This window comes from Strigops habroptila, chromosome 4, assembly GCF_004027225.2.
Source record: "Strigops habroptila isolate Jane chromosome 4, bStrHab1.2.pri, whole genome shotgun sequence".
Taxonomy (NCBI): Eukaryota; Metazoa; Chordata; class Aves; order Psittaciformes; family Psittacidae; genus Strigops; species Strigops habroptila.
In genome coordinates, this window is record NC_046358.1 from 57,577,341 (window position 1) to 57,597,683 (window position 20,343).

The following is a 20,343-nucleotide window of genomic DNA, read 5'->3' on the forward strand; positions in this document are numbered from 1 at the left end:
GGGAGCTCGATCTTTCCCTTTGTACCATGCTGCACGTAAGGGAGGGTGGGCTGGGGTAACCAAGAGAGCCACATATAATGCCAAACTTGTGATTCTTGATTAGTGTTTATTCATTTAATCTTTCCTGAAGTGTGTTCATCTTAGCCCAGAGTGATTAGGCTGTATCTTAGATATGTTTTCCTTTGGAGAGAGGTAGGTGTGACGGGGAATAAAGAATGTCTTAATTCTGGTTAAGTAACATCTAATGAAACATAATTTTAAAAGATGGTTATGATAATAGTTAAGATGAGTGAGTATGAACTTTCATCTTCTGGCCATTTTCAAAGCTCAAATATTTGTGGATGGTCAGTAAATATACTAATTATAGTTGTTAGCATAGCAGTGTCCCTTCGTGCAACCCTTGACGTGTCCCCTTAGGGAGCGCATAATGTTTTTGGAAGGACTTTGGCAGGAGAAGGTTATCTTTTTATGGACTTACTAACTTTTTTGGAGAGGATTGGAGGGAAGAGGAGTGTTGATACAGGTGAAGAGATACATGGGAGGCCAGTGCTGTGAGCATCTTTCCTGACTCAGAAGGAACCTTTTTTCTAGAGAACGAAGTTCTGGAATATTTCCCAGAGGGGTTAAATTCTTTTTGACTTTCGATTTTCTGGGTTCTCTGTGGAGGAATCTTGTGTTCATGTGGCTCTCAATGCCAGGCTGAAACTAGGAAGACTTTGTACAAATCATATAGATATAATTTCTTTCTTATACACATGCCCCTTTGCTAACTACAGATCACTTTTGCTGGAAGCTTGCCAGGAACATTTTCTCATTCCTTGCTCTTGCCTTCCTCAAGGCTGCTGAAGAAGATAGTCTTTTAGATAACAGGGAAATGGTATGCACCATTATTTCTATAGTCTAACTTTTATCACTTTGTGGAAAAAGTACATTTAATCTTCCAAAGTTAAATAACAGATAAACATACTGCAATTCAAAAGTTTGCAATTGAGTAAAACTTGGGTTTGACCAAGCATGATGCAAGAAGACAAATTTTAACCCATCTGAGAAGTATTTTCCACAACAAAATGCTTACCTTGAAGTCAACATTTTAGAGAGTGTTAAATGCTTGGCTCATTTGGGAGTGTCTTACACTCAGCTGTGTCTTACACTCAGCATGGATAAATAGGGCCACATTCACACTTGTTTTCTCTCCATGATATTCAAAGCAGCTTTAAATTTGGCTCATAGCTGGCAAGTGAGAAAAAGGGCAGATAGTTCATGTTGTGGCTTCTTTGTTCTGCCACAGCCTTCCTTAAGGCCACTTCAGTTCCCTATGAAGTAGGCCTGCTGAGGTTTTTATCAAACCTTTAAGTTAGTAGAGATGAGCTTTACCTGTGGAGCAAATTACCCTCCCTGTTGCAGAAGTTCAAGTGAATCCTAACTGTTTTTCCTTGTGCTTTTTCATAAAGCTTCACTTCTACCCTGAGCAAGATGTTATTGTTGGTCAGAGTCAAGGAGTTGTAGTGGAAGTGCTGCTAGTTCACTGGCTATCAATCTTGAACTTTTCCAGTAGTCTTCCTATTTGCTTGTGGACCTAAATCCTCTTAAATCTCCTGAACATATGACAACCTTTAGGCTTCCCCAAATATAGAACCTAAACAGGCGAAACAAGTTGTTTCCGAGTTCCTCATTTCATACTCTGCCGGACGTGCTGGCACACACAGACACACAAGCCTCGCTTCCCCTTTTGCAGGTGGCATCTTCTCTGGTGCCCCCCTCGGGGACGCTGCTCAGCGCCGGTCCCGCAGGTGAGTCTCTGGCCGGGGCTGCGGGCGGAGCGGGGTGAGGGACCCCCGCGGCACCGCGTACGGCCGGTCCCGAAAAGCCCAACCACGCCGCAGTCGGGGCGGTGGAGCCATGCACCTTGCCGGCGGCTCTCTCGGGGCTGGGGCGGCCGGCCCGCCTCTGCCCGCCCCGGCCCGCCGGCCCCGCCCCGCCCGGAGCCGTGCCGAGCCGCGCCGAGCCGCGGGCAGCATGTGGAGCGGCGCCGCCGCCGCCGGTAGGTCCGCGGGGCGGGGGTCGGGCGTCGGGCGCGCTGCCGCGGGTAGAGCAGGTGCGGCAGGAGCGGCGCTCCCCGCGGGGACTCTCCGCGGGTCAGGGCACCCGGAGCCGGGCTCTCCCTTCGCGGGTGGCGGCGCTCCGGGCCGCGCCGTCCTTTCGCAAAGCTCCGCGGGCGGGTGGTGCCCGGTGGCCGTGCGGCAGCCCGGTGCGCCCGGTGGCCGGGCTTCGCTTCGCGGGTGTGGGTTTCTGCCGGCCGAGGTCCGTCGGCAGCGGAGGGCAGAACCTGCCCCGCGCGTCGGTGGCAGCGCTGGGTCCCTCCGCGGGCTCGATCTCGTGTGCCGGAGCGCGCCGCAGAAAAGGTGACAGTAATCGCTGGCTTCGTGAGTACCCTGCGATTAAGACGGCAAAATGCTTTCCAAATGGGTTACAGCACTGAAGTGGGCTATTAGTTTGGACGCGTCTTAGTAAGTGTGATAATCAGCATCACATCTTTCCCTGCTCACCTTTTGGGCTAATGGAATATGGCATCTGCTGGGTTTTGCTTTGTGCTTTGTTAACCTATATATATTAACCTATGATAGTAATTGTCTTGTCATGTTCACTACATTTTTAATGTGTAAATTCAGCATGTGACTTGAATTCTGATAGTCAGCCGTGGGTTGGCTCTAAACTAATGATTGTAGATTTATTTGCCCCTAGGCTTATAGTGTTGAACCGGTATCAAAAAGTTTTCAGTTCTCTCTCAAGCTTATCAGGAAAGATCTGGAGGTCTCTTGTTGACTTTCAAAACCGTTTACAGTTGGCAACATTGCTGGTACTTTCAGCCAAAATGCGATCTGAGCGTGGAAACCAAGCTGCATTCTTGTATCTAAAGATGGTCCCCGCGGGTCAAAGCTGAGGCATGTTGGCATGGCCAGGGAGCTTCACATGAGCCTGGACTACTACTTTTTTTTTTGCCTTAGAGACTAAACCTTGTAGCAAGGTGGAGTAGCACAGTCTGGTGCTGCCAGGCCTAGCTGGGGTGCAGCTGCCCCCTCTCTGACTGCACTGTTGATTTTGAGGAAGTTCTTAATCTCTCTGTGACTCAGTGTCCTGATCTTCAGAATGGCTTAATAAGGCTTGTCACGCTTGCCTCCCAGGGATATTCACATCTAATTGATGTTCATGACGTGCCTTGATGATCTGGGAGAAAAGAGGGCATCTTGCTTACGTCATTTCGCCACTCTGAATTGGTTGCTAATTATATTACATGGGTGGGAAACAGATTATCCAACGACCAAACTGGAATTCATGTCTGTTATCATTTATACAAGCACTCCAAATAAGTGTAAGCTTAGTTTGAAGTATCTGGGGGTGTCATTAAGTACTGTGGGTTTTATCCTTTCTGGAGGATGCATCTGAAAAATGCGCTTCTAAAATACTGTACTGAAGCATCAGCAAACTTTTGCTCCTGACTCTGGAGACATTACACAGCTTTTCTCTGTGTATTATGAACTCAGTAAACGTTTTAAGAATTAAAATTACGTCGACTCACTTAACAGTCAACAGATCCTTGATCTTATTCTTACTCAGACTGAATCTTATGTTCGGTTTCAGTTTTTGACATGTTTCACTTCTTTACAAACTGAAAAAAATTGTACAATTTTACAATTCCTTGCTAGAATATACAAGCTGTCTTTAAAGTACAAGTGCTGTATTTATCTTTGTAACCATTTTACTTGCTGCCCAAAGCAGTAATTAGCCAGTTTACTCCCCTGACTTGAATCTTGCCCCACCTCCTCGTTATCAGTGCTGCCTCCCCCCTGCCCTGGGGCAGATAGCAGAGCCTGCAGTGGCAGTAGTGCAGGGCTGGGGCGTTGGGGTCACCAGTGATGTATGCCAGGAGACATCAGTATTCCATAGATCAGCTGCTGTGAGTGGACACACCTACTTAAAGCACGGGTGTAATGGTCCTTGTCCAGCTAAAGCTTTGGGTTGGGAAATTCTCCGTCCTTTCCCTATGCCTTGGTTTCTCCACACCACAAGGCTGTGTGCTAGGAGGCTGCTTTCTGATGGGGTAGGAAGCCAGGTACCAGCACATTCAACCCGTGCATTTTATTCAGTTTTCCTTTTCAAGATTACTGCACAATGTTTGTTATCCCCCATGTTAAATAGGCCTGTCAAGTTGATACCTGACAAAGAAAGGTTTTAAAATGCTGCTTGACATTGGTTAGTGCTGTTATTTTCACAGTACTAGAAAAATATATTGGAGATGCAGCTTATAATGTGTGGTGGAGAAATGAAGTTCTGATGGGAAACTGAAGGATGCTGCATGCACATTCCTCTTGCCTGTGGTCTGCAGCAAGTGATGTGACTTTTCCTGCCCTGTCTGTAAAACTAGGTGAATTCTTAGCAAACCAGTATACAGAAATGTATGAAAAAGTATACAGAAATGAGAAGTCATCTCTGTTCAAAACTCTGATTTTATTGTTTTTTATTTTTTTAGTTGCCTTAATGCTGCTCTAAAGATGTACTACGGTACAATATCCCTGATATCAGGGTGGTGGTTGTGCTGCTGTTTGTGAGGAGTTCAGATTTCATTCAGTTTTGTCTAGAATCTAGAAGTAAGTGTGATCTGTAAAGACTTTGGTTTTTTCTAAGGTATTCTGAAGCAGAGTTTTCTTGTCTGGTGTCCACGTCTCATTCTTTGTGGAGATAAGACTGCCTGTTTTTTGGCTGGAGATGTTCTTTAAGTGTAAGAACCCATAAAACAAGAGAGGTGATTGCTATCCGGTTTCTCTGTGAGTATGCTTTAAGCCTTTCACCTCCTTTAGCACGTACCTTGTATCTGCTCCAGCTGCCTCACTGCTCTGGTATTTTATAATTAGTATCTTGAAAACTCAAGGGAAAACTTTCAAATGCCATGTATTTCCCACTGGGACTCTTCCACGTGGCTGTAACGTTTGTTGTGAGTCCCTGGTAACATGTATCTGTTCCTCAGGAGTCTTCTGATTTTCCTGGTGTCAGCAGAAGAACTGTTTTCTGGTGGAAGAGGCTTTGCTTCTTAGGGGCATGGTGTGTTTTGATTCCCTTAAAACGAAGACAATTTCAGATGACTGAAATTGAGTTCTGCCTCACCGTGCAGTCCTGTTTTCTCAGCTTGCTCGCTGGTGTATTTGGAGCTACAAGGAGGCCGAGGGGTTGCTTTGTATGTCTGTACACTGCACGCATGTGTCTGTATAATACACGTGTACCTGCATAATACACATTTAGCGTGCGCAGTTTGCAGGTGAGCAAGTTGTTTCTTTGATGCACATTTTCTTCTCAAGCTCTTCTGTGTGAGAAGGCATTAATTTGAAAAAGGCAGCCTCTGCTCTGTGCCTGTCAGCCTCCCTGCTAAGGGATGGCACACTGTTTGCTTTGCTCATAACTAGGACCAGTTTTAGAGGTGCTTATATTGCAAATCAATTTCTTCAGAAGTGGTATTGGTATTCCAGCATGGTATGTTAGACTGTTTCCAGAAAATATAGACGTTCTAAGTTAAGGCTTTTAAATGTTCACTGATTCAGTGACTGTGTAGATACATAGTTCATATTGTATTGTGACACATTCTAGAAATTGCTGGGTTTATTTTTGACACAGAGAAGATGACTAAGAATAACTCTTTCATCTATGCATAGTTACATTTACAAGCAAGTAAAAACTTCCCCAAAGTGATCTTTAGTCATATTTAGACTCCTAGTTCCATGAAAGGAAAAAAATTCAGACTTGGGCTTAAATCTGAGCTGCATGTGCTATCACGCTCTCTTCCTGCTCTGAGCTCATAATGCCCCATCCAGTAAGGGGTTATGTCTGGGGTTTTTTGTTTTGTTTTATTGTCTCCTTCAAATTGTTATGGACAATTGCTCTCCTGAGACCCTACTTGAAGTACTGTGTGCAGTTCTGGTGTCCCCAAAATAAGAAGGACATGGAGCTGTTGGAGCAAGTCCACGAGGATGATAAGAGGGCTGGAGCACCTCCCATATGAAGACAGGCTGAGAAGGATGGGGCTGTTCAGCCTGGAGAAGAGAAGGCTGTGTGGAGACCTCATAGCAGCCTTCCAGTATCTGAAGGGGGCCTACAAGGATGCTGGGGAGGGACTCTTCATCAGGGACTGTAGTGGTAGGACAAGGGATAATGGGTTTAAATTTAAAAAGGGGAAGTTCAGGTTAGATGTAAGGAAGAAGTTCTTTACTGTGAGGGTGGCGAGGCACTGGAACAGGTTGCCCAAGGCAGTGGTAAATGCTCCATCCCTGCTGGTGTTCAAGGCCAGGTTGGACAGAGCCTTTGGTGACATGGTCCAGTGTGAGGCACCCCTGCCCATGGCAGGGGGCTTGGAACTAGATGATCTTAAGGTCCTTTCTAACCCTAACCATTCTATGATTCTATGATTTGCTGTGTGGGAAGGGGGGCAAGAGAAGCCCCATTCTGTGTTGGGAAAGGTAGACCCTACCACAACACAAATTATAATAGACATGACTGCCCTAGCTTATATGTAGTCCAAGTTCTGATTGTTTTTATTTTGATGTCCCACTAACACTGATGCAACCAGGAGGAAACTTGGGTTCATTTCTTCTTGCTTTTTCCCTCCTAGAGCTGTGATGGTAAGGTAAGACCTGTTGAGGAGGGAATAGTTGTGAAGACAACCCGTGGATACAGAGATCAACTGCACTTCTGTTCCTGGACACTTTGCTACTTTTTGTTAACTGGTCTCCAAAAGCTTCCTATTTGAGGCCTGACTCCTTCAGGCAGGTGGTTTATTGAATCGTGTGACGGGAATATGTGGTTTAGTTCTTGTCACTGGCACCTTGTCTGCGTTGGTCTGGACAAACAGTGCCAGCAGTTTCTCCACTTCTGCATTCAAAGTGGAGATTACCAATTTGCTTTTTAAAATGTGTCTGCCTGGTATTGTGTGTTGTGGAGTTTTGGCTTCCTAAAAAGCAGGTTCTCTGGTTCTGTTAGTACATGATAAATCCTTCTCAGACCTTTTAAGCTCACAGCTTATTGCCTGTGTAGACTGCAGTAATGCTCAAGAGGGTGTTACAGTTCATTCTTCTGCGTAACTACCATAACCAAGCATCAGAATAGAATTTCCAAAATTTTTGTTTGGGATATGCAGGGATGTTTTATAATCAACCTTAAATAGTCGTGTGGTAATTCAATTGCTTATCTTAACTCTTTTGCATGTTTTATGGTAGGGGTTTTTTAATACAGTGTTGCTTTTTAAAGACTACTTGGTTCAGATAACTTATTTTGCCATTTTCTTACCTAAATAGGCAACTCCAATAGCCAATTGGAAGGTTTTTAAATCTTTGAGGATGTTTTTTCCCTAGTGTGTCATGTGCAAATCAGATGCGATGGAGTCCAGCAAAAAGCTATTAACAGTTTTGAATAAAGCAAAGCAGAAAGCAGAGCAGGAGCAGAAGGCACGTTTTCCTCTCTCTTTGAGAAGACTTCGCTTTGGCGGATAGCAGAGTTCTTTTTTGCATGTAATCGGATAAGAGTGTATCGGAATGACTATAATCTGTGTTACTGGCTGAGGTAAGTCCCATCTGTTAGTGGTGTTAGTGATGTGCAATACCCTTGCCCTCTCAACTTGTGCAGCACAGAAGGATTTAGAGCAACAAATGCAGTCTCTGAAGGCAGTTGTTAAAAGGAAGGGAGAAGGTGTTGCACTCATGATGAAAAAAACCCCTCTCATTAAACCCTCTGGTTCTTAATGAACTTTACAAGATGCTGGGTAGTTTTTTGTTTCTCCTTACTCATGAGATCAGCTTCCTTTTGTACAGCTTGTTACCAAGCTGTTTACTATGGATTTTCTTTATGCTGTGTCACCTTGTGCTGAGCTGGGGAATAATTTTAAGTAGCAATCTGAGCTGATTAGGAGAAGATTCAGGGCTTGTGTTGCAAGAAGTACTTGGGTTTGACACCATCAAAGTAAGTCTGTAGTCGGTACTGATACTTATTTATTTATTTACTTATTTATTTATTTAAAAAATCTTCTTGTCATCATCATTTCACCCCAGCTGTGGATCTGGCACAGTCTATAGTTGTACACTTGAATTACCTTGGCTTTTCTCCTGTTAGGAGTTGTAAAGGAGTGAGCATCCTGAGAATAGAATTTGTTTCCTCAAGTCTTATTTCTGTCCTAGCTGGACTGAAGGAACTGCTGATGGAGTGTGGTATTTATGCCTGGATAATATATGTGAGCAATTCCTCTTCCAGATCCAAACTCCTAGCCTTCTGCTTAGTTTTTGGTTTTCCCCTTTCACTGAGAGCTATGAATTCCTATGTTGCCACCTATGTAGCCAACTGTTTCTGTTGGTTCAGAAAGTTGTTGAAGTAGTTACACAGCTGTAAGGACAGAATAATATTGAAGTCTGGAGCCATTGTTCATATTTCAGAGTTTTGCTTCATAAGATGCAGAATGCAGGTTACTCCCATTTCTATCTACGGATTTTTAAAAGTAACAGCTGACGCTCCTCTGGACATTATTTGTGTTCAAAATGTTGGTGTGGTTGAAAGAATATTGGAGAGGTGTACATGTGAGAGGGAAAAGGATTATGGTGGTTGACTTTATTTCCTGGAAATGACTAGCATAAGTTTTTCAGAGCATAAAATGGATATTACTCAGTTTGTGACCTGCTTCCTTGTAAAAGTGTCGTGAAACAGGGATTGGTTTAAATCTGTTTTCTGCATTCCTGATGTACAGTATTGTGTGGTGCTATCTTGTCACAGAGGCATGCAACGTGCCATGATGTATAAATAACCCTGTGTGTCAAAGGTAATTTGAGACAACGTGCCAAATATTTAACGAAGTGCAGAATCTTGTCCTGGGTACGTGGTATGTATTTGGGAGCAGGTATCTTGAGCTGAAACTGCATCAGAGGGGTGATGAGTAACATAATACTCCCCAGCACATACAGCAGAGCTACTCTGTACGGTACAGTAAGACACAACCAGCACTACAGGTCAGCAGCATCTTATCTGTAACTCTGACACTTAGATAAGCAGACAAGAAAACAGGTTAATATGCACTAGGCCAACCTGCTTTGTGCATGTTGTGGGGGAAAAAAATTGCTTTTAGTATCCTCTGTGGAGTAATTTTAATGATTAATTCATGTATCAGTTTTCAAGGTAACTGTAGAATAGCATGCAGAGGGGAATGGTTTTATTCCTTTGGGAGCACTGCTTCTCCCCTGGAGGTGGGCTCAGTGGGATGCCAGCCTTGAGCAGTGCAGCATGTTTTGTGCTTCATCACAGGGTTGAGGTATCCTGGAGCTGAGGGCAGCCCTGCGAGGGAGATGGCTTTGGGAGGTGCTGGCACGGGAAGGAGGAGCTGTGTCATGCTCCTGGAGCTTGGCAGAGGCCTGGGTGTGGGTGGCAGAGGTGGATGCTGGCCCCTTGCTCAGAGGAGAGGGTTTCTGCCTGGGTTTCCTTCTGATCTGGGAATGAAACTCCGCAATAGGAAGTTTCCCTCTGTGTATTTATGCGGGAAAGGAGATCCACAAGGTCTTTATCTTACACTTGCCTATGCAAAAATGCAAAGGGCAGGATTATTTTCTATTTTCTTTTTTACTGAGGAAGAAGCTGTGATTGGTTTCTGAATGCATGCATGTAGAGGGCTTCAGCAATATTTCTAATGCTATTTTATGACAAATGCAGAAGTGTTATAATATCTTAAGGACTTCTTTATACATGCATTTAAATATATACCACTGAACCTGTGTATAGCTACTTCTTCAGCTGCTACCTGACTTAATGAATGGTTTGATGTTATTATTAACTTGTGTGTGGAAGCATTTTCAAGCTCAGTTATGGAGTCAAAATATTTCCCATTTATGCTTTTCATGCATTAATAGAGAACAGAAGGAATTATAGAGCAAGGCGAGACATTTTTGTGTGTTGTTCACAATGCTTTCCTCTTACAAAGGTAAGTCCAAGGTTCAACCTGACATTTAATAAAATACACAAATGAATTAACACTGTGTTTGACAGACTTTCTTGACTCAGCTTTTTCTAATGGAGTATGCGTATGCATCCTTCAGATGGTCAGGTAAAGCAGGTAGTTATACGAAGCAATGCCAATATGAAACTCTTTCACTCTTTGAGGTAAAGCTCTGTGGGTTCTTTGACTAGTAAAAAAAAAAAATTCAATAGGACATAACTAACCCAGAACTTCATATGATAAATGTTCATAAGGTGATCCGGCTCATTTGAAATCTCAAGCCAATGTAACTACAAATGCTGGCTTCTGGAAAATAGCTGTATAATTATTTCAATGTTTCTGTTAGTTCACTGCTTTCTAAGATAGATAAATGAATGGCATATGCAGTATAGCAGGCCTATATTTACATACGAGACTTAATTTAGAAGTAAATATTGACACAGATATATCATAGGACTTTAATAATTCTAGTACGCAAAGGGAAAGTGAACCACTGTTTTTCAGTTTTATTCGCTCCACTGAAGTAGCATACAGGCAAGCAAAGAATGGCAAGGCTTTCCTTGTCGTGCAGCCAATATGCCAACCCATGTGCAGAGTTTATTGACAATGTGTGTGTGAGAGAGAATTACCAGTACTTCTACCAAGTAGAAAGCAAATTTGCTTCATTACTTTGACTTTCCTACTAGGTATCAACAGACTGTAAGGTTGTGATCAGTGTGCTTCAGATGAGTTCAAGGAAGCCTTCGTTACATTTATTTTTAATGACTGTTTCTCTAATGAGAAAAATACACCTTTGTCATACTGAGAAGCAGCTCGTGTTTTGAATCCAAATTTTCTACTTTCCTCATGGTTTTTTTTCTGCTGTCTAATATTTTGATTAGAAATTATGCTGCGTACAGGGTGGAAAAGAATGTAGTTTTTAATTCTGGAGGAGCAAGTGAAGCCAAGCAGTGTTTTTTATCTTTGGCTGATGATTCCATTTAATGTTGGGTTTTTTTAATTTTTAAGTGATTATTTAATTATTCTGCTTTCCTGGGGGAAAATCTCCAGAAGAGAGAGAGCTTTTCTCTTTTCTACCAGGTCTGGGTAATTTAAACTGAAAACTAATTGATTGTTCCCGCCCTAGCCATTAGAAACTAGTATTGATAATGTAAGTCTTGCCTCTCGTAATTAGAATTAAGCAAGAAAGGGAACATTTACTTATTTATTCACCTTACCTGTATTAACATGAGTAGTCTCTGTCAAGTGTATCTGCAGTCACCTTTCTGTTTTTAGAGATGGAATCCGAATTTCTAATATTTCTTGATACATTTGAATCTTAAAAATATTAACAGTGCAGCTGGTTGTTTCATATCTGGTGCTGTATCATTTTTTCTTGTTAAGACTTCTTAAACTTCATTGGCAACGTTCTGTCTTTTCTCATGTTTACAGATTGGTGGGAAAGGGGACATAAGAAGGAATTACCTTTCCAAATGGGTGGTAGAGTATTGACATACCCGAACACATGCTTAGTCATATATTGTGCTGTGATGCTGATGAGTTTCACTTGGCACACCCCAGCAGATGCAGTCCCTCCCCTGTTTTCAGCAGAGCCATCTTCTCTGTGGTGCAATTGTAGATGACTGGATTTGTTTTACAGCAGTGACACAGTGTAATGATAACCTTGCCAATGCTATTAGGAGGTGGAAACAGCTGAACTTTTTGCTTGTATAGCATGTTTAAAAATTCCACTCAAGAAACTGTGACTTGAAAGTTTTGGTCAGTGTCAAAAAACTCTCTTGAACTTCGTAGGAAAGAGGCAGTGAGGCTCAGGCCAAAGGTTCTTTTTTCTTCTACCAAAATTGTATTTTAGTTGCTCATTCAGTTTTTTTGCCTTTACCTGATTTTTCTCTCCTCTAAGCCTATATTCTAGATGATGTTCCTATCACTTTTGATTAAAATTCTGGCAGTAAACTTTCAGCTTTAAAGCTGTTAGATGTGCTGATGTTCAACCTTGTAGGGAGGTAGGCAAGAATGTAGAGAAATCCATTTGAGAACTACTGTGGTAATTGTGTTGGCAACTGGGTTTTCTATCTGGGAAATATGAGCATGTTGGATTTATTGTACTACGTAACACATGAAGTATCTGTGCCTATAAGGTCACAGCAGTCGGTCAGAGCCTGGATAAACTCGACTCTGAGGTAGCGCCTGTGAGTGCTGTGCACTTCCTCTGCCTGCTCGGGCATTTTGTAGATCCAGGGACGTGGAGCCCCATTAGCAGTGGCTGTGCTGAATGTCTTTGGTTGAGGTCCTTGCCCCTGCCTGTCAGGTGTATGCCTTAAGCAGGTTTACTAGTCTGACCTTTTAACCCGCTGATGACTAACAGACCTGTGCCAGAGCACTATGAGACATGGTTACTCCCGAGCAGCCCTGCCAATAAAGATGAGGTAAAAGGAGTAACCACATAAGTGCAGCTGCCCTAACTGCAAGAAGATGGGCTTTAAGGGGCATGTACAAAGCTGTCAGCTTCTGTTTTTAGAGATGAAGGGTGCTTTCTGCCTGATGTTGCACTGGCACATTTAGAATATAGTCTGAACTGAAAATACCCAAGTGAAGTGTTCACGCATTCATACACTGCCTGCCAAGATGCCTTGGGGAAATAGGCTCTGCAAAAGTTGATTCATAATTAGCTGATATGGTGGATATTAGGAATCCAGTGAAGTGCTGCCTTCAGCGCTTTTTTCTAGTTATCTTCCTCAGAGCCAGTTTATATATTCAAAGTGGCGTCTCACGTGCGCATCTTATGGGCCACGACAGGAGAGATTGTGGTGGCCACTCATGTAACACAACATCTGTAACTTTCATCTCTTTACATTTTTTGTTAGTCTCCTTCTTTTATGCAAACATATGGCATCTTTTGTTGCAGTGGAAAAAAAAAAGCTAATAATTGAAGAATCCTATCATGTCAATCATAGAAAGCTAGGAATAAACTGTCCTGGATGTCATTGACTTGCTGCATTAGGGCATCTGGTAAGCAAGCACTTCGTTACTAAGGCTTTTGAATTTTTCTTACTGTGCTGCTCTCCTAGAGGCAGCGTGCTGGTCGCCTTCACTGGCAGGACTGGTGGGCAGCAGTGGGCAGAGGTCTAAGAACACCAGCACTACATGGTGGACTGAGGAGGACTTTGAATTGTGGAGCACAGCTAAACCACCACGTGAAATACAACAAAAGAGTTGTTCAGGAAAGCCCCCACATCATAGTGGCAGCAGGAGCCCTGGGCATATGTGCTCACAAGCCAAGTCACTGTAATACGTGCTTGTTTGTGTGTGCGTGTGTGTGGTTTTAAATATGGCAGTTTAAGGTAGCAGATTAATGTGGCTAGAAAGGAGCCTGTTTTTCTTAGATGCAGGCAGTGGTATGTCTGATAGACCTTGTTTGAAAGGAATTCCCTGAAGTCGATAGCATCAGTGAAGAAGTTGTGCTCAGTCTAGCTTTGACACATGAGGTCTGACAGCCCTCTCATCCTACCTAGCTGTACCAGGCACCAGAAGCACCACCAAAGAGACACTGATGTTGAAAGTTTTTGCTGTGGTAATCTACCCTACACAGGGGAGGTTCTGGAGTATTGGTATTTAGTGCATTTCATAGTTGTCTGTGCTTGCCAAGAACGAGGGCAGGGGTAAAAATGCTCATGTTGTACCTTGAAGAAGTGGACTGATTCTGTGACTACTGCAGTCACTTCCTGGCTCCTTCTCATAAGGATTTCCAATTTAGAAATGCATTAGGGAAATATCTTGAATGGTTTACAAGCTTTTTTATTTTCATGCTGCTCTTGCTTCTTTTTGGTTTTTTTTCTTTTTCCTTTTTTTAATTTAGGCTACTAGTTTGAGAGTTTCCTGTTAAGTAGTATCTGGCTGTAGTGTGACTTGATGCAAAAGGAAGCACTGTTCCCTGAAAACCTTGCTTCCAGAGCCAATTAAATATCATTTAAACTTGTTCCATACTTCTTACTCTCCAGATTATTTCATCTGAGGTTTAGCTTGTATGTTGACTCACTCTTTCTTTATTTTTTTTTTTTTTTCCCCTCTGGTGGGGTGAGCTCATATTATGAATGTTGTATCCACTTGGAAGTGGTGTGCCAACTGTCCAGAACTTCTGGTGTATGCCTTTTTTCATCTGTTCTTTTTCTTCTCTCCATACAATAACTGTGCAATACCTGAAACTCAGTTGTGATCACAAGCCTGTGGGTGCAGCATGCAATGAAGAACCTGTTTTTAACTCCAGTTCAAAATTGAAAGGGGAAATATTGCAATTTTAGATGCATCATAATTCAGCTTTTACTTCAGGAAATGTAACTACTTTGCTTTATGCAGTGTATACTTGCTCATTTTCTTTGGTAGTAGTTCTAAGCAACTGTTTGGGAGGAGAAAAAATAAAAATATTCATGTAACTTTAAGAAAAGAAAAAAGTCCCAGCTGGAAAGAAAGGCTGAGGAGCAGAACCCATCCAACGGTACCTCTAAAGTTCATTTTTCTCTTCTCTCCCTCCACCACAATGCTTTACAAAGCTGAAAGGTACGACATGATCTTTAGGGGTGTTTCTGCCAATTTGGGTTTTCTTTGCTGTGGAGTAGTGAGTGGTGTTGCATGCAGGCCCTTGACCCGCTCATCCCAAACCAGCACCCACCATTATGCTGTGGCAGAGGCAGTGGCAGAATTTGATCTGCTGGCTGCTCCAAATGCAGATCGACCCTCCTCTGCCTGCACCTGTCCATCACCAGCCACCTCCATGCTGGTGCCTAGGCCAAAAGTCAGGCTCAGTATAGCAATGGCAGAGCCAGATGTCAAATGCAGTTTAGTAAGAAAGTGCAACACAAGTAAAGGCTAGCTCAGTGCTGTTTTCGTGGCTTTATGAACACTCAAAGCCCTGTGCAGTGAGCCCCAAGGAAGTCCTACTTCTGAAAGGTGCTGCAACAAAGCCTATACTGTTTTGTACATGTAGCTCTCGGGGCGCTGGTTACGTTAGTTTTTAATCACAGTGGTAATACAGCCACTGTATTAGGGCATTAGCTAACTCTTGATTCCTAGTAATCTAAAGCTTGATAACTGGAGTTCAGATAAAGATCTGGTTGCGTATTTCAGTGAAATGAAAGCAGTACTGTTTACCTGTATGTAGAAGAGAGGGAGAAATCTATGCTAATGTAAAACCAGAGAGAAGTCCAAACCAATGTAAGGTCTTGGGCTCAATAACAAAACTTTTTTTATAAATTATATTTGTAAAGTGAAGAACTTAACAGTATTTCCTTTGTGAATAGCTTGCATCCAGAAATTTTTCTCTCCATCCTTTCTCTGATGGTCAATTCTCTTTCCTTCTTGGTCTCTAAGCTGAGGATATTACAAATGTTTGAACTATATATACAAAGGAACTGCAATAATGGAATATATCGTCGTGTCTTCAGTTGGTTTGCTTTATGTAAGCGCGTTGGACGAATGGAATTCAGGTTTTCTTCTGGTCAGAAGTTGAGTAAAAACTTTCGGTATTCTGACAGCTTCCTATTCCCAAGTCCCTGCTCTTTTCAGAGCAGGCTCAGTGAGGGAGCAGCACAGCACTTTGGGGTCAGGCTGGGTGGGCTCAGCCTTGGGGGTCACGCAGGGGCTGTGGGCAACCCACAGCAGCTGGGGCAAAGGCTCAGCCACCCCACACCTCCCTAGTGTAGTCCTGGGGAGTGACAGTGCTGAGGCACAGGCCAGCAGGCATCCAGCTGGCTGGCGGGGGCTAGGCTGTGCCAAAGCAAAACCACATTGACCCGGAATGTTTCTGTGAACCACTTTCCTTCTTAAATTGTTGTTTTCCCTAACAAAGCCAGCTCTGTTCAGGACCTGTGTACCAGGTGCTCTGCAAACCCAGGACCAGTTAATCCTTTCTCTTTCTGAAAATTACAGGCTGTTTGAGAGTTGGAGCACCAAAGCAGCTTTGGCTCTGTCTTCCTGTAGCTGTAGGAAGGGGAAGATACGTGATGCTGTGAATCTACTCTGGTATTGCAAACATAACACTCAAGTAAGCAGCATGTAGTAACCACGTGGCATCATTTCAGGATTCTCAAACAGCTGTAACTGTTACATGTAACCTCATGGTAATATATGGGAATGAAATGGTAACTCGGCCTTAAAACATTTTAGATATGTCTAACATACTGGTGATGTTTTTGCAGTTACACATGCTCAACTCTTTAAAAGCACATACTTTCAGATATGTATGTGTTGATGTTGGCCATAGTCTCCTACAAGTGCATTCTTTCATTAAGAAATTTTCAATCTTCTATACATTAAAGCAAATGTTAGGACAGTAACAAAAGTAACTTTAGAAAAAAATGACATTGTTCTTTGTCTTGGCACCTTAGAAGTGCCTGCCTTCCTACAGTGTCTGCCTGCTTATATGCAGTGAAGAACAGCTACATGGAAAAACACATTTTCCAAATGAAAGAATGACTAATGAAGAGCCAGATGATAACATCTCCTACGTATGTAAGTGTAAGTCATTCTACTTGGTAGGTGATTGGAAGCAAATGGCCAGTGTTGCATAGACTTTAATACGAGAAGGTGCCTTTGCCTCTGATCTTCGATATTATTGACAGGACTAACACTAAGGATTTCAACCTTAGGATTTTGGAACCAGGCTTTGTGATGAATAGTTACTATTAAGAAGTGCTTTTTTGGTGTTTCACATTTTCTAGTAAACTTTTCTGTGCTATCTCAGCTTGCCTTGTGAAAACACTGATGCATTTGTCATCTCTCCTATTACTGGCTAATGATGTTCTGCCCTCAGAGGTTTTTGTTGAAGAGACTGCTTCCTAACATTTTATTACCACTCATGGATTTCCCAAAACTAATGTTTCAAGATGTATTTTGTTGTATGACTGAGAGGATTTTTCTGCAGCAGAAATGGATGATGTTTTTGTAACTCTCTTGGAATCTTTATTTGGGTATTTATACTTTGTTTTTCTTCATTTTTTGGGAAGTCAAGGCTGAGAGAGAGTAGACATTGTCCTGCACATTTTCTTCCAAAAATACTGTTTCTACTTTCAGAAGCAATGTCTTTTCTAGTCTCTTCTGGTAACTGGGTCCAGTTTACATGGACAAAAAAAGAAAACAGATATAAAGCAATCCCAGTAGCTTGCTTTCTTTTTAGTCTTCTCACGTAAATGTTCCCTGGAGCAGAGTTTGGTGTTTAACCTAAATTTTCCAGTTTTCTACCACCCTCTGGCTGACTTGATGGGGTGCAGCTTCACAGTTCTTCACTGTCACTCAATGGGTGGTTTTTGGTGGTGAATTGACATTACTCTAACCAAGGAACCTGCCATCCACAACTCAAAACTGCCTTTTTTTTCTTTTCTTTTTTTCTTTTTTTTTTTTTTTTTTTTTGATTCTTTAACTTATTTGTGGTTCCCCTGGATTTCAGTGCGAGTGATAACATTAATACCCCAATAAGCTGCAGGATGTATTGTGTGCTAGCTTGCATTAAAAAATCGTAACAGTGGAATGTGTTGATTCCTAAAAGCATGTGTGTATGCATATGAAATACTGCCCAGAATGTTTTATCTCTTTGATTGAGAATACAGTAATGTCTGTGTTTTCAGTGGATTAATCCTGATTACTGATCTGGAGGTCTGATGTCTACAGATGAGATCTGCCAAATGAATTCTTGTGGCCTGGAGCCCTTGGGGTCTTGCAGCACTCATGCTCACTGTTTATTCCTCCTGTTCAGCTCTTGGGTAGCTGCTGCAGCCCAGATAGCAAGAGGGAAACATACTGGAGGGAAGATACATAACCAGCGATCCACACTTGGAAAGGCAATCTGAAACATACTCCGGAGAGCTTTTGGCATGTATTCTGTGAAAGCTAACATTGGTGCTCTTCTTTTTCTTCCCCCAAGACAGTTTGATTCAGCACAGCCATAATTTCATATTTTTGCTTAAAACACACCAAAACAACAAACCTCAAAAAACCCACTAATTTTCTTTCTTACAGAAATCCTGAGGGGAAACATATTGGTATCCAGTGTTCTCTGATCCCTTACTGCAAGGCACTTCTGGTGTCTCCAGACGATGTCTTTGGGCAGTTCTCAGTTGAGTAGCAGCAGTGCTGGTCACCTTTCTCTGCCCTGGGGCAAGAGTGGCTGCAGTAAGGGAGCATGCTGTATATGGGGATAGGGTGGCTCCCAGCTGGAGAGAGCAGGAAGGCACCAAGACTGCTGGCCTTCTTTGCCCCATGCTCACTTCTGGGAGCCACCAGCTGCCTAGAAATGTGGTGGCATCTCCTGGGGCACTGCCAGAGGCAGTTTCCTGTTGCTGTGTCAGTTCATAGCCTGTCTCACTGCCCCATCCATCTGGATTATCCCTATTCTCAAAGTGTCAAACCCCAACATTATTTCCATGATTGCTGACTAAGAGTATCCTTTTTCCTAGTTCGTACATTTGTTCTTTTTCATGGTGTATTTACCTCCATAATTGTGTCCCGATGCATACAAAGGGAGGGCTGTACTGGAGGAACTGCTGCTGCCAAATGTGGTTCAGTTTTGTTGGTATAGCTGCATCTATACCAGAGATTTTGCTGACATAGCTCTGTCAGTTACTGGGTATGAATTTTTTGTGCTCCTCACAGACACAGTTGTACCATCTAAGTTTTCCCTGTGACCTGGGGGTGAGGGGCAGGGAGGGCTGTGAGATGGAGGGGGATGTCGATGCTCCCACTGGCAGCTGGGCAGGAGTGGTGCTCCCTCTCCATCATCCTCTCATGTCATCTGTCCAGCTCTATGTGCCTGGCCCTGCTGCCTCCCTGCTGGACATGATTTCGGTGATGGTAAATAGGATGTTACTTCTCTGAAGTAATTCAGTCTCTCAATTAGTCCAGCCCAATGACCTAACATCCTAATGAAAGTAGAAAATCTTGCACTGATCAAAAAACAACCAGCCCACTGCCTGTTCTGTGATTAACTTTTATATCGCCGCTGTTCTAGTTTGTGAGCATAAAATTTTAGGTGTCAATATAGGAAAAGAAAGGCAGGATTTTCAAAGAGCTTAAAGTTTGTCCTTTTAATTGTTTTCATTGGCAGTATTTTCATAAGATCTTTCTAACTTAAATAACAGGTGCCCTTTCTTCAGAGGTGGCTGATGTTATCCTCATGGTATACTTTTTTCCCTTGCTTTTGTGATCCTAACCTAGGAAAACATCAGCATAAACTTTCTACTGTTGTTTATATTGTGTTTCTAATCCACTTCAACAGAGCTGAAAAATGATCGTTCTTGTAACCAGTCTAAACAAGACTCAAGTTTTAATATCTTGTTTATTCATAACATTAACCCCTAATGACTGTGGCTTAATCACCTACAATTAGCTTTGAAGATGTAGACTATATGGGAACTTGGGACCTTGTAGTAGAGCTTTTAGCACCCCTGTTAGAAATAGTAATTTTTAAATGCTCACTGTAACCTGCACAAAACAATAATTGGGCTAGAGACATTTTTCCTCAAAACCATTGGACTTAGAAGTTTAGAGTTACAATTTCCAGCAGTATAGGTACAACACTGTTACTTTAAAAGCAAAGAAGCAAACTTCTTTATTTTACAACTGACTCCTCAGAAATGTATTGGTATTTCTGATCAGTGTTTTTGGCGAGTAGTTTAAATATATCCTGCATACAGATGCCTGGTAAATGATGCATTGTCATTCATTTGAAATACTTGTGCCTGTGCTTTGCAAAACGAGCATCTGCAGGTTTTAGTGATGCTCACAGAACAGGACTTCCTCTGCAGGCGGCAGAGCGGCGTGACCCCTGTAATTGCCAGTTTTCTGTTCTGTGTTATCAGAAATCTGGGTTGCAAGAGTGGCCGTAAGGCAAAGCTAGTGCAGCCTGCCTTGGGCCCACCAGCAGTCGTGGCAGGGGCAGATGTTGGAGCCTCCGTGTCGAGGATTACGCATAGACCCTTGGGCAGCCTCCCATGCTTTACCCATGCCAGCACTCTGTTTGCATGAATGGAGACATATGCATGCTCCTGCCTTATGTGCTTGATCTCATTTTACTTGTCAGTGTCTTAGTGTATTCCCACAGTAAAACTGGAAGGCTCAGACCAGTAACATCAAGAAACAAACTGGACTATTTTTAAAGCTTTCAACTTTAAAATGTGTGGAATGTGACTTAGTCTGTGTGGCAGATAAAATACTACAGATAGGTCATTTTATTTTATGCTTCCTGTGAACATATTTAAAATACTTACAGCAGAGTGTTGGTGTACTTGTGCACGTGCTTCCAGCTATGTTTTATTGAGGGATGATTCCAGATGTAGCAGGTTAAATCG

At 42.7% G+C, this 20,343-nt stretch overlaps 1 protein-coding gene across 10 annotated transcripts in view; it reads left to right on the forward strand.

Moving 5' to 3' along the window:
- The window catches only part of MICAL2 (microtubule associated monooxygenase, calponin and LIM domain containing 2), a 132,228-nt gene that overhangs the window by 50,293 nt on the left and 61,592 nt on the right, over positions 1–20,343 (forward strand). The window contains exon 1 of one of the 10 annotated variants that reach the window (XM_030485223.1): positions 1,995–2,041. The exons of the other annotated variants lie outside the window; for them this stretch is intronic. The gene's annotated coding sequence lies outside the window, so the exon portion shown is untranslated. Of the gene's footprint in view, positions 1–1,994; positions 2,042–20,343 lie in introns of those variants that run through there. 10 annotated transcript variants of the gene reach the window in all.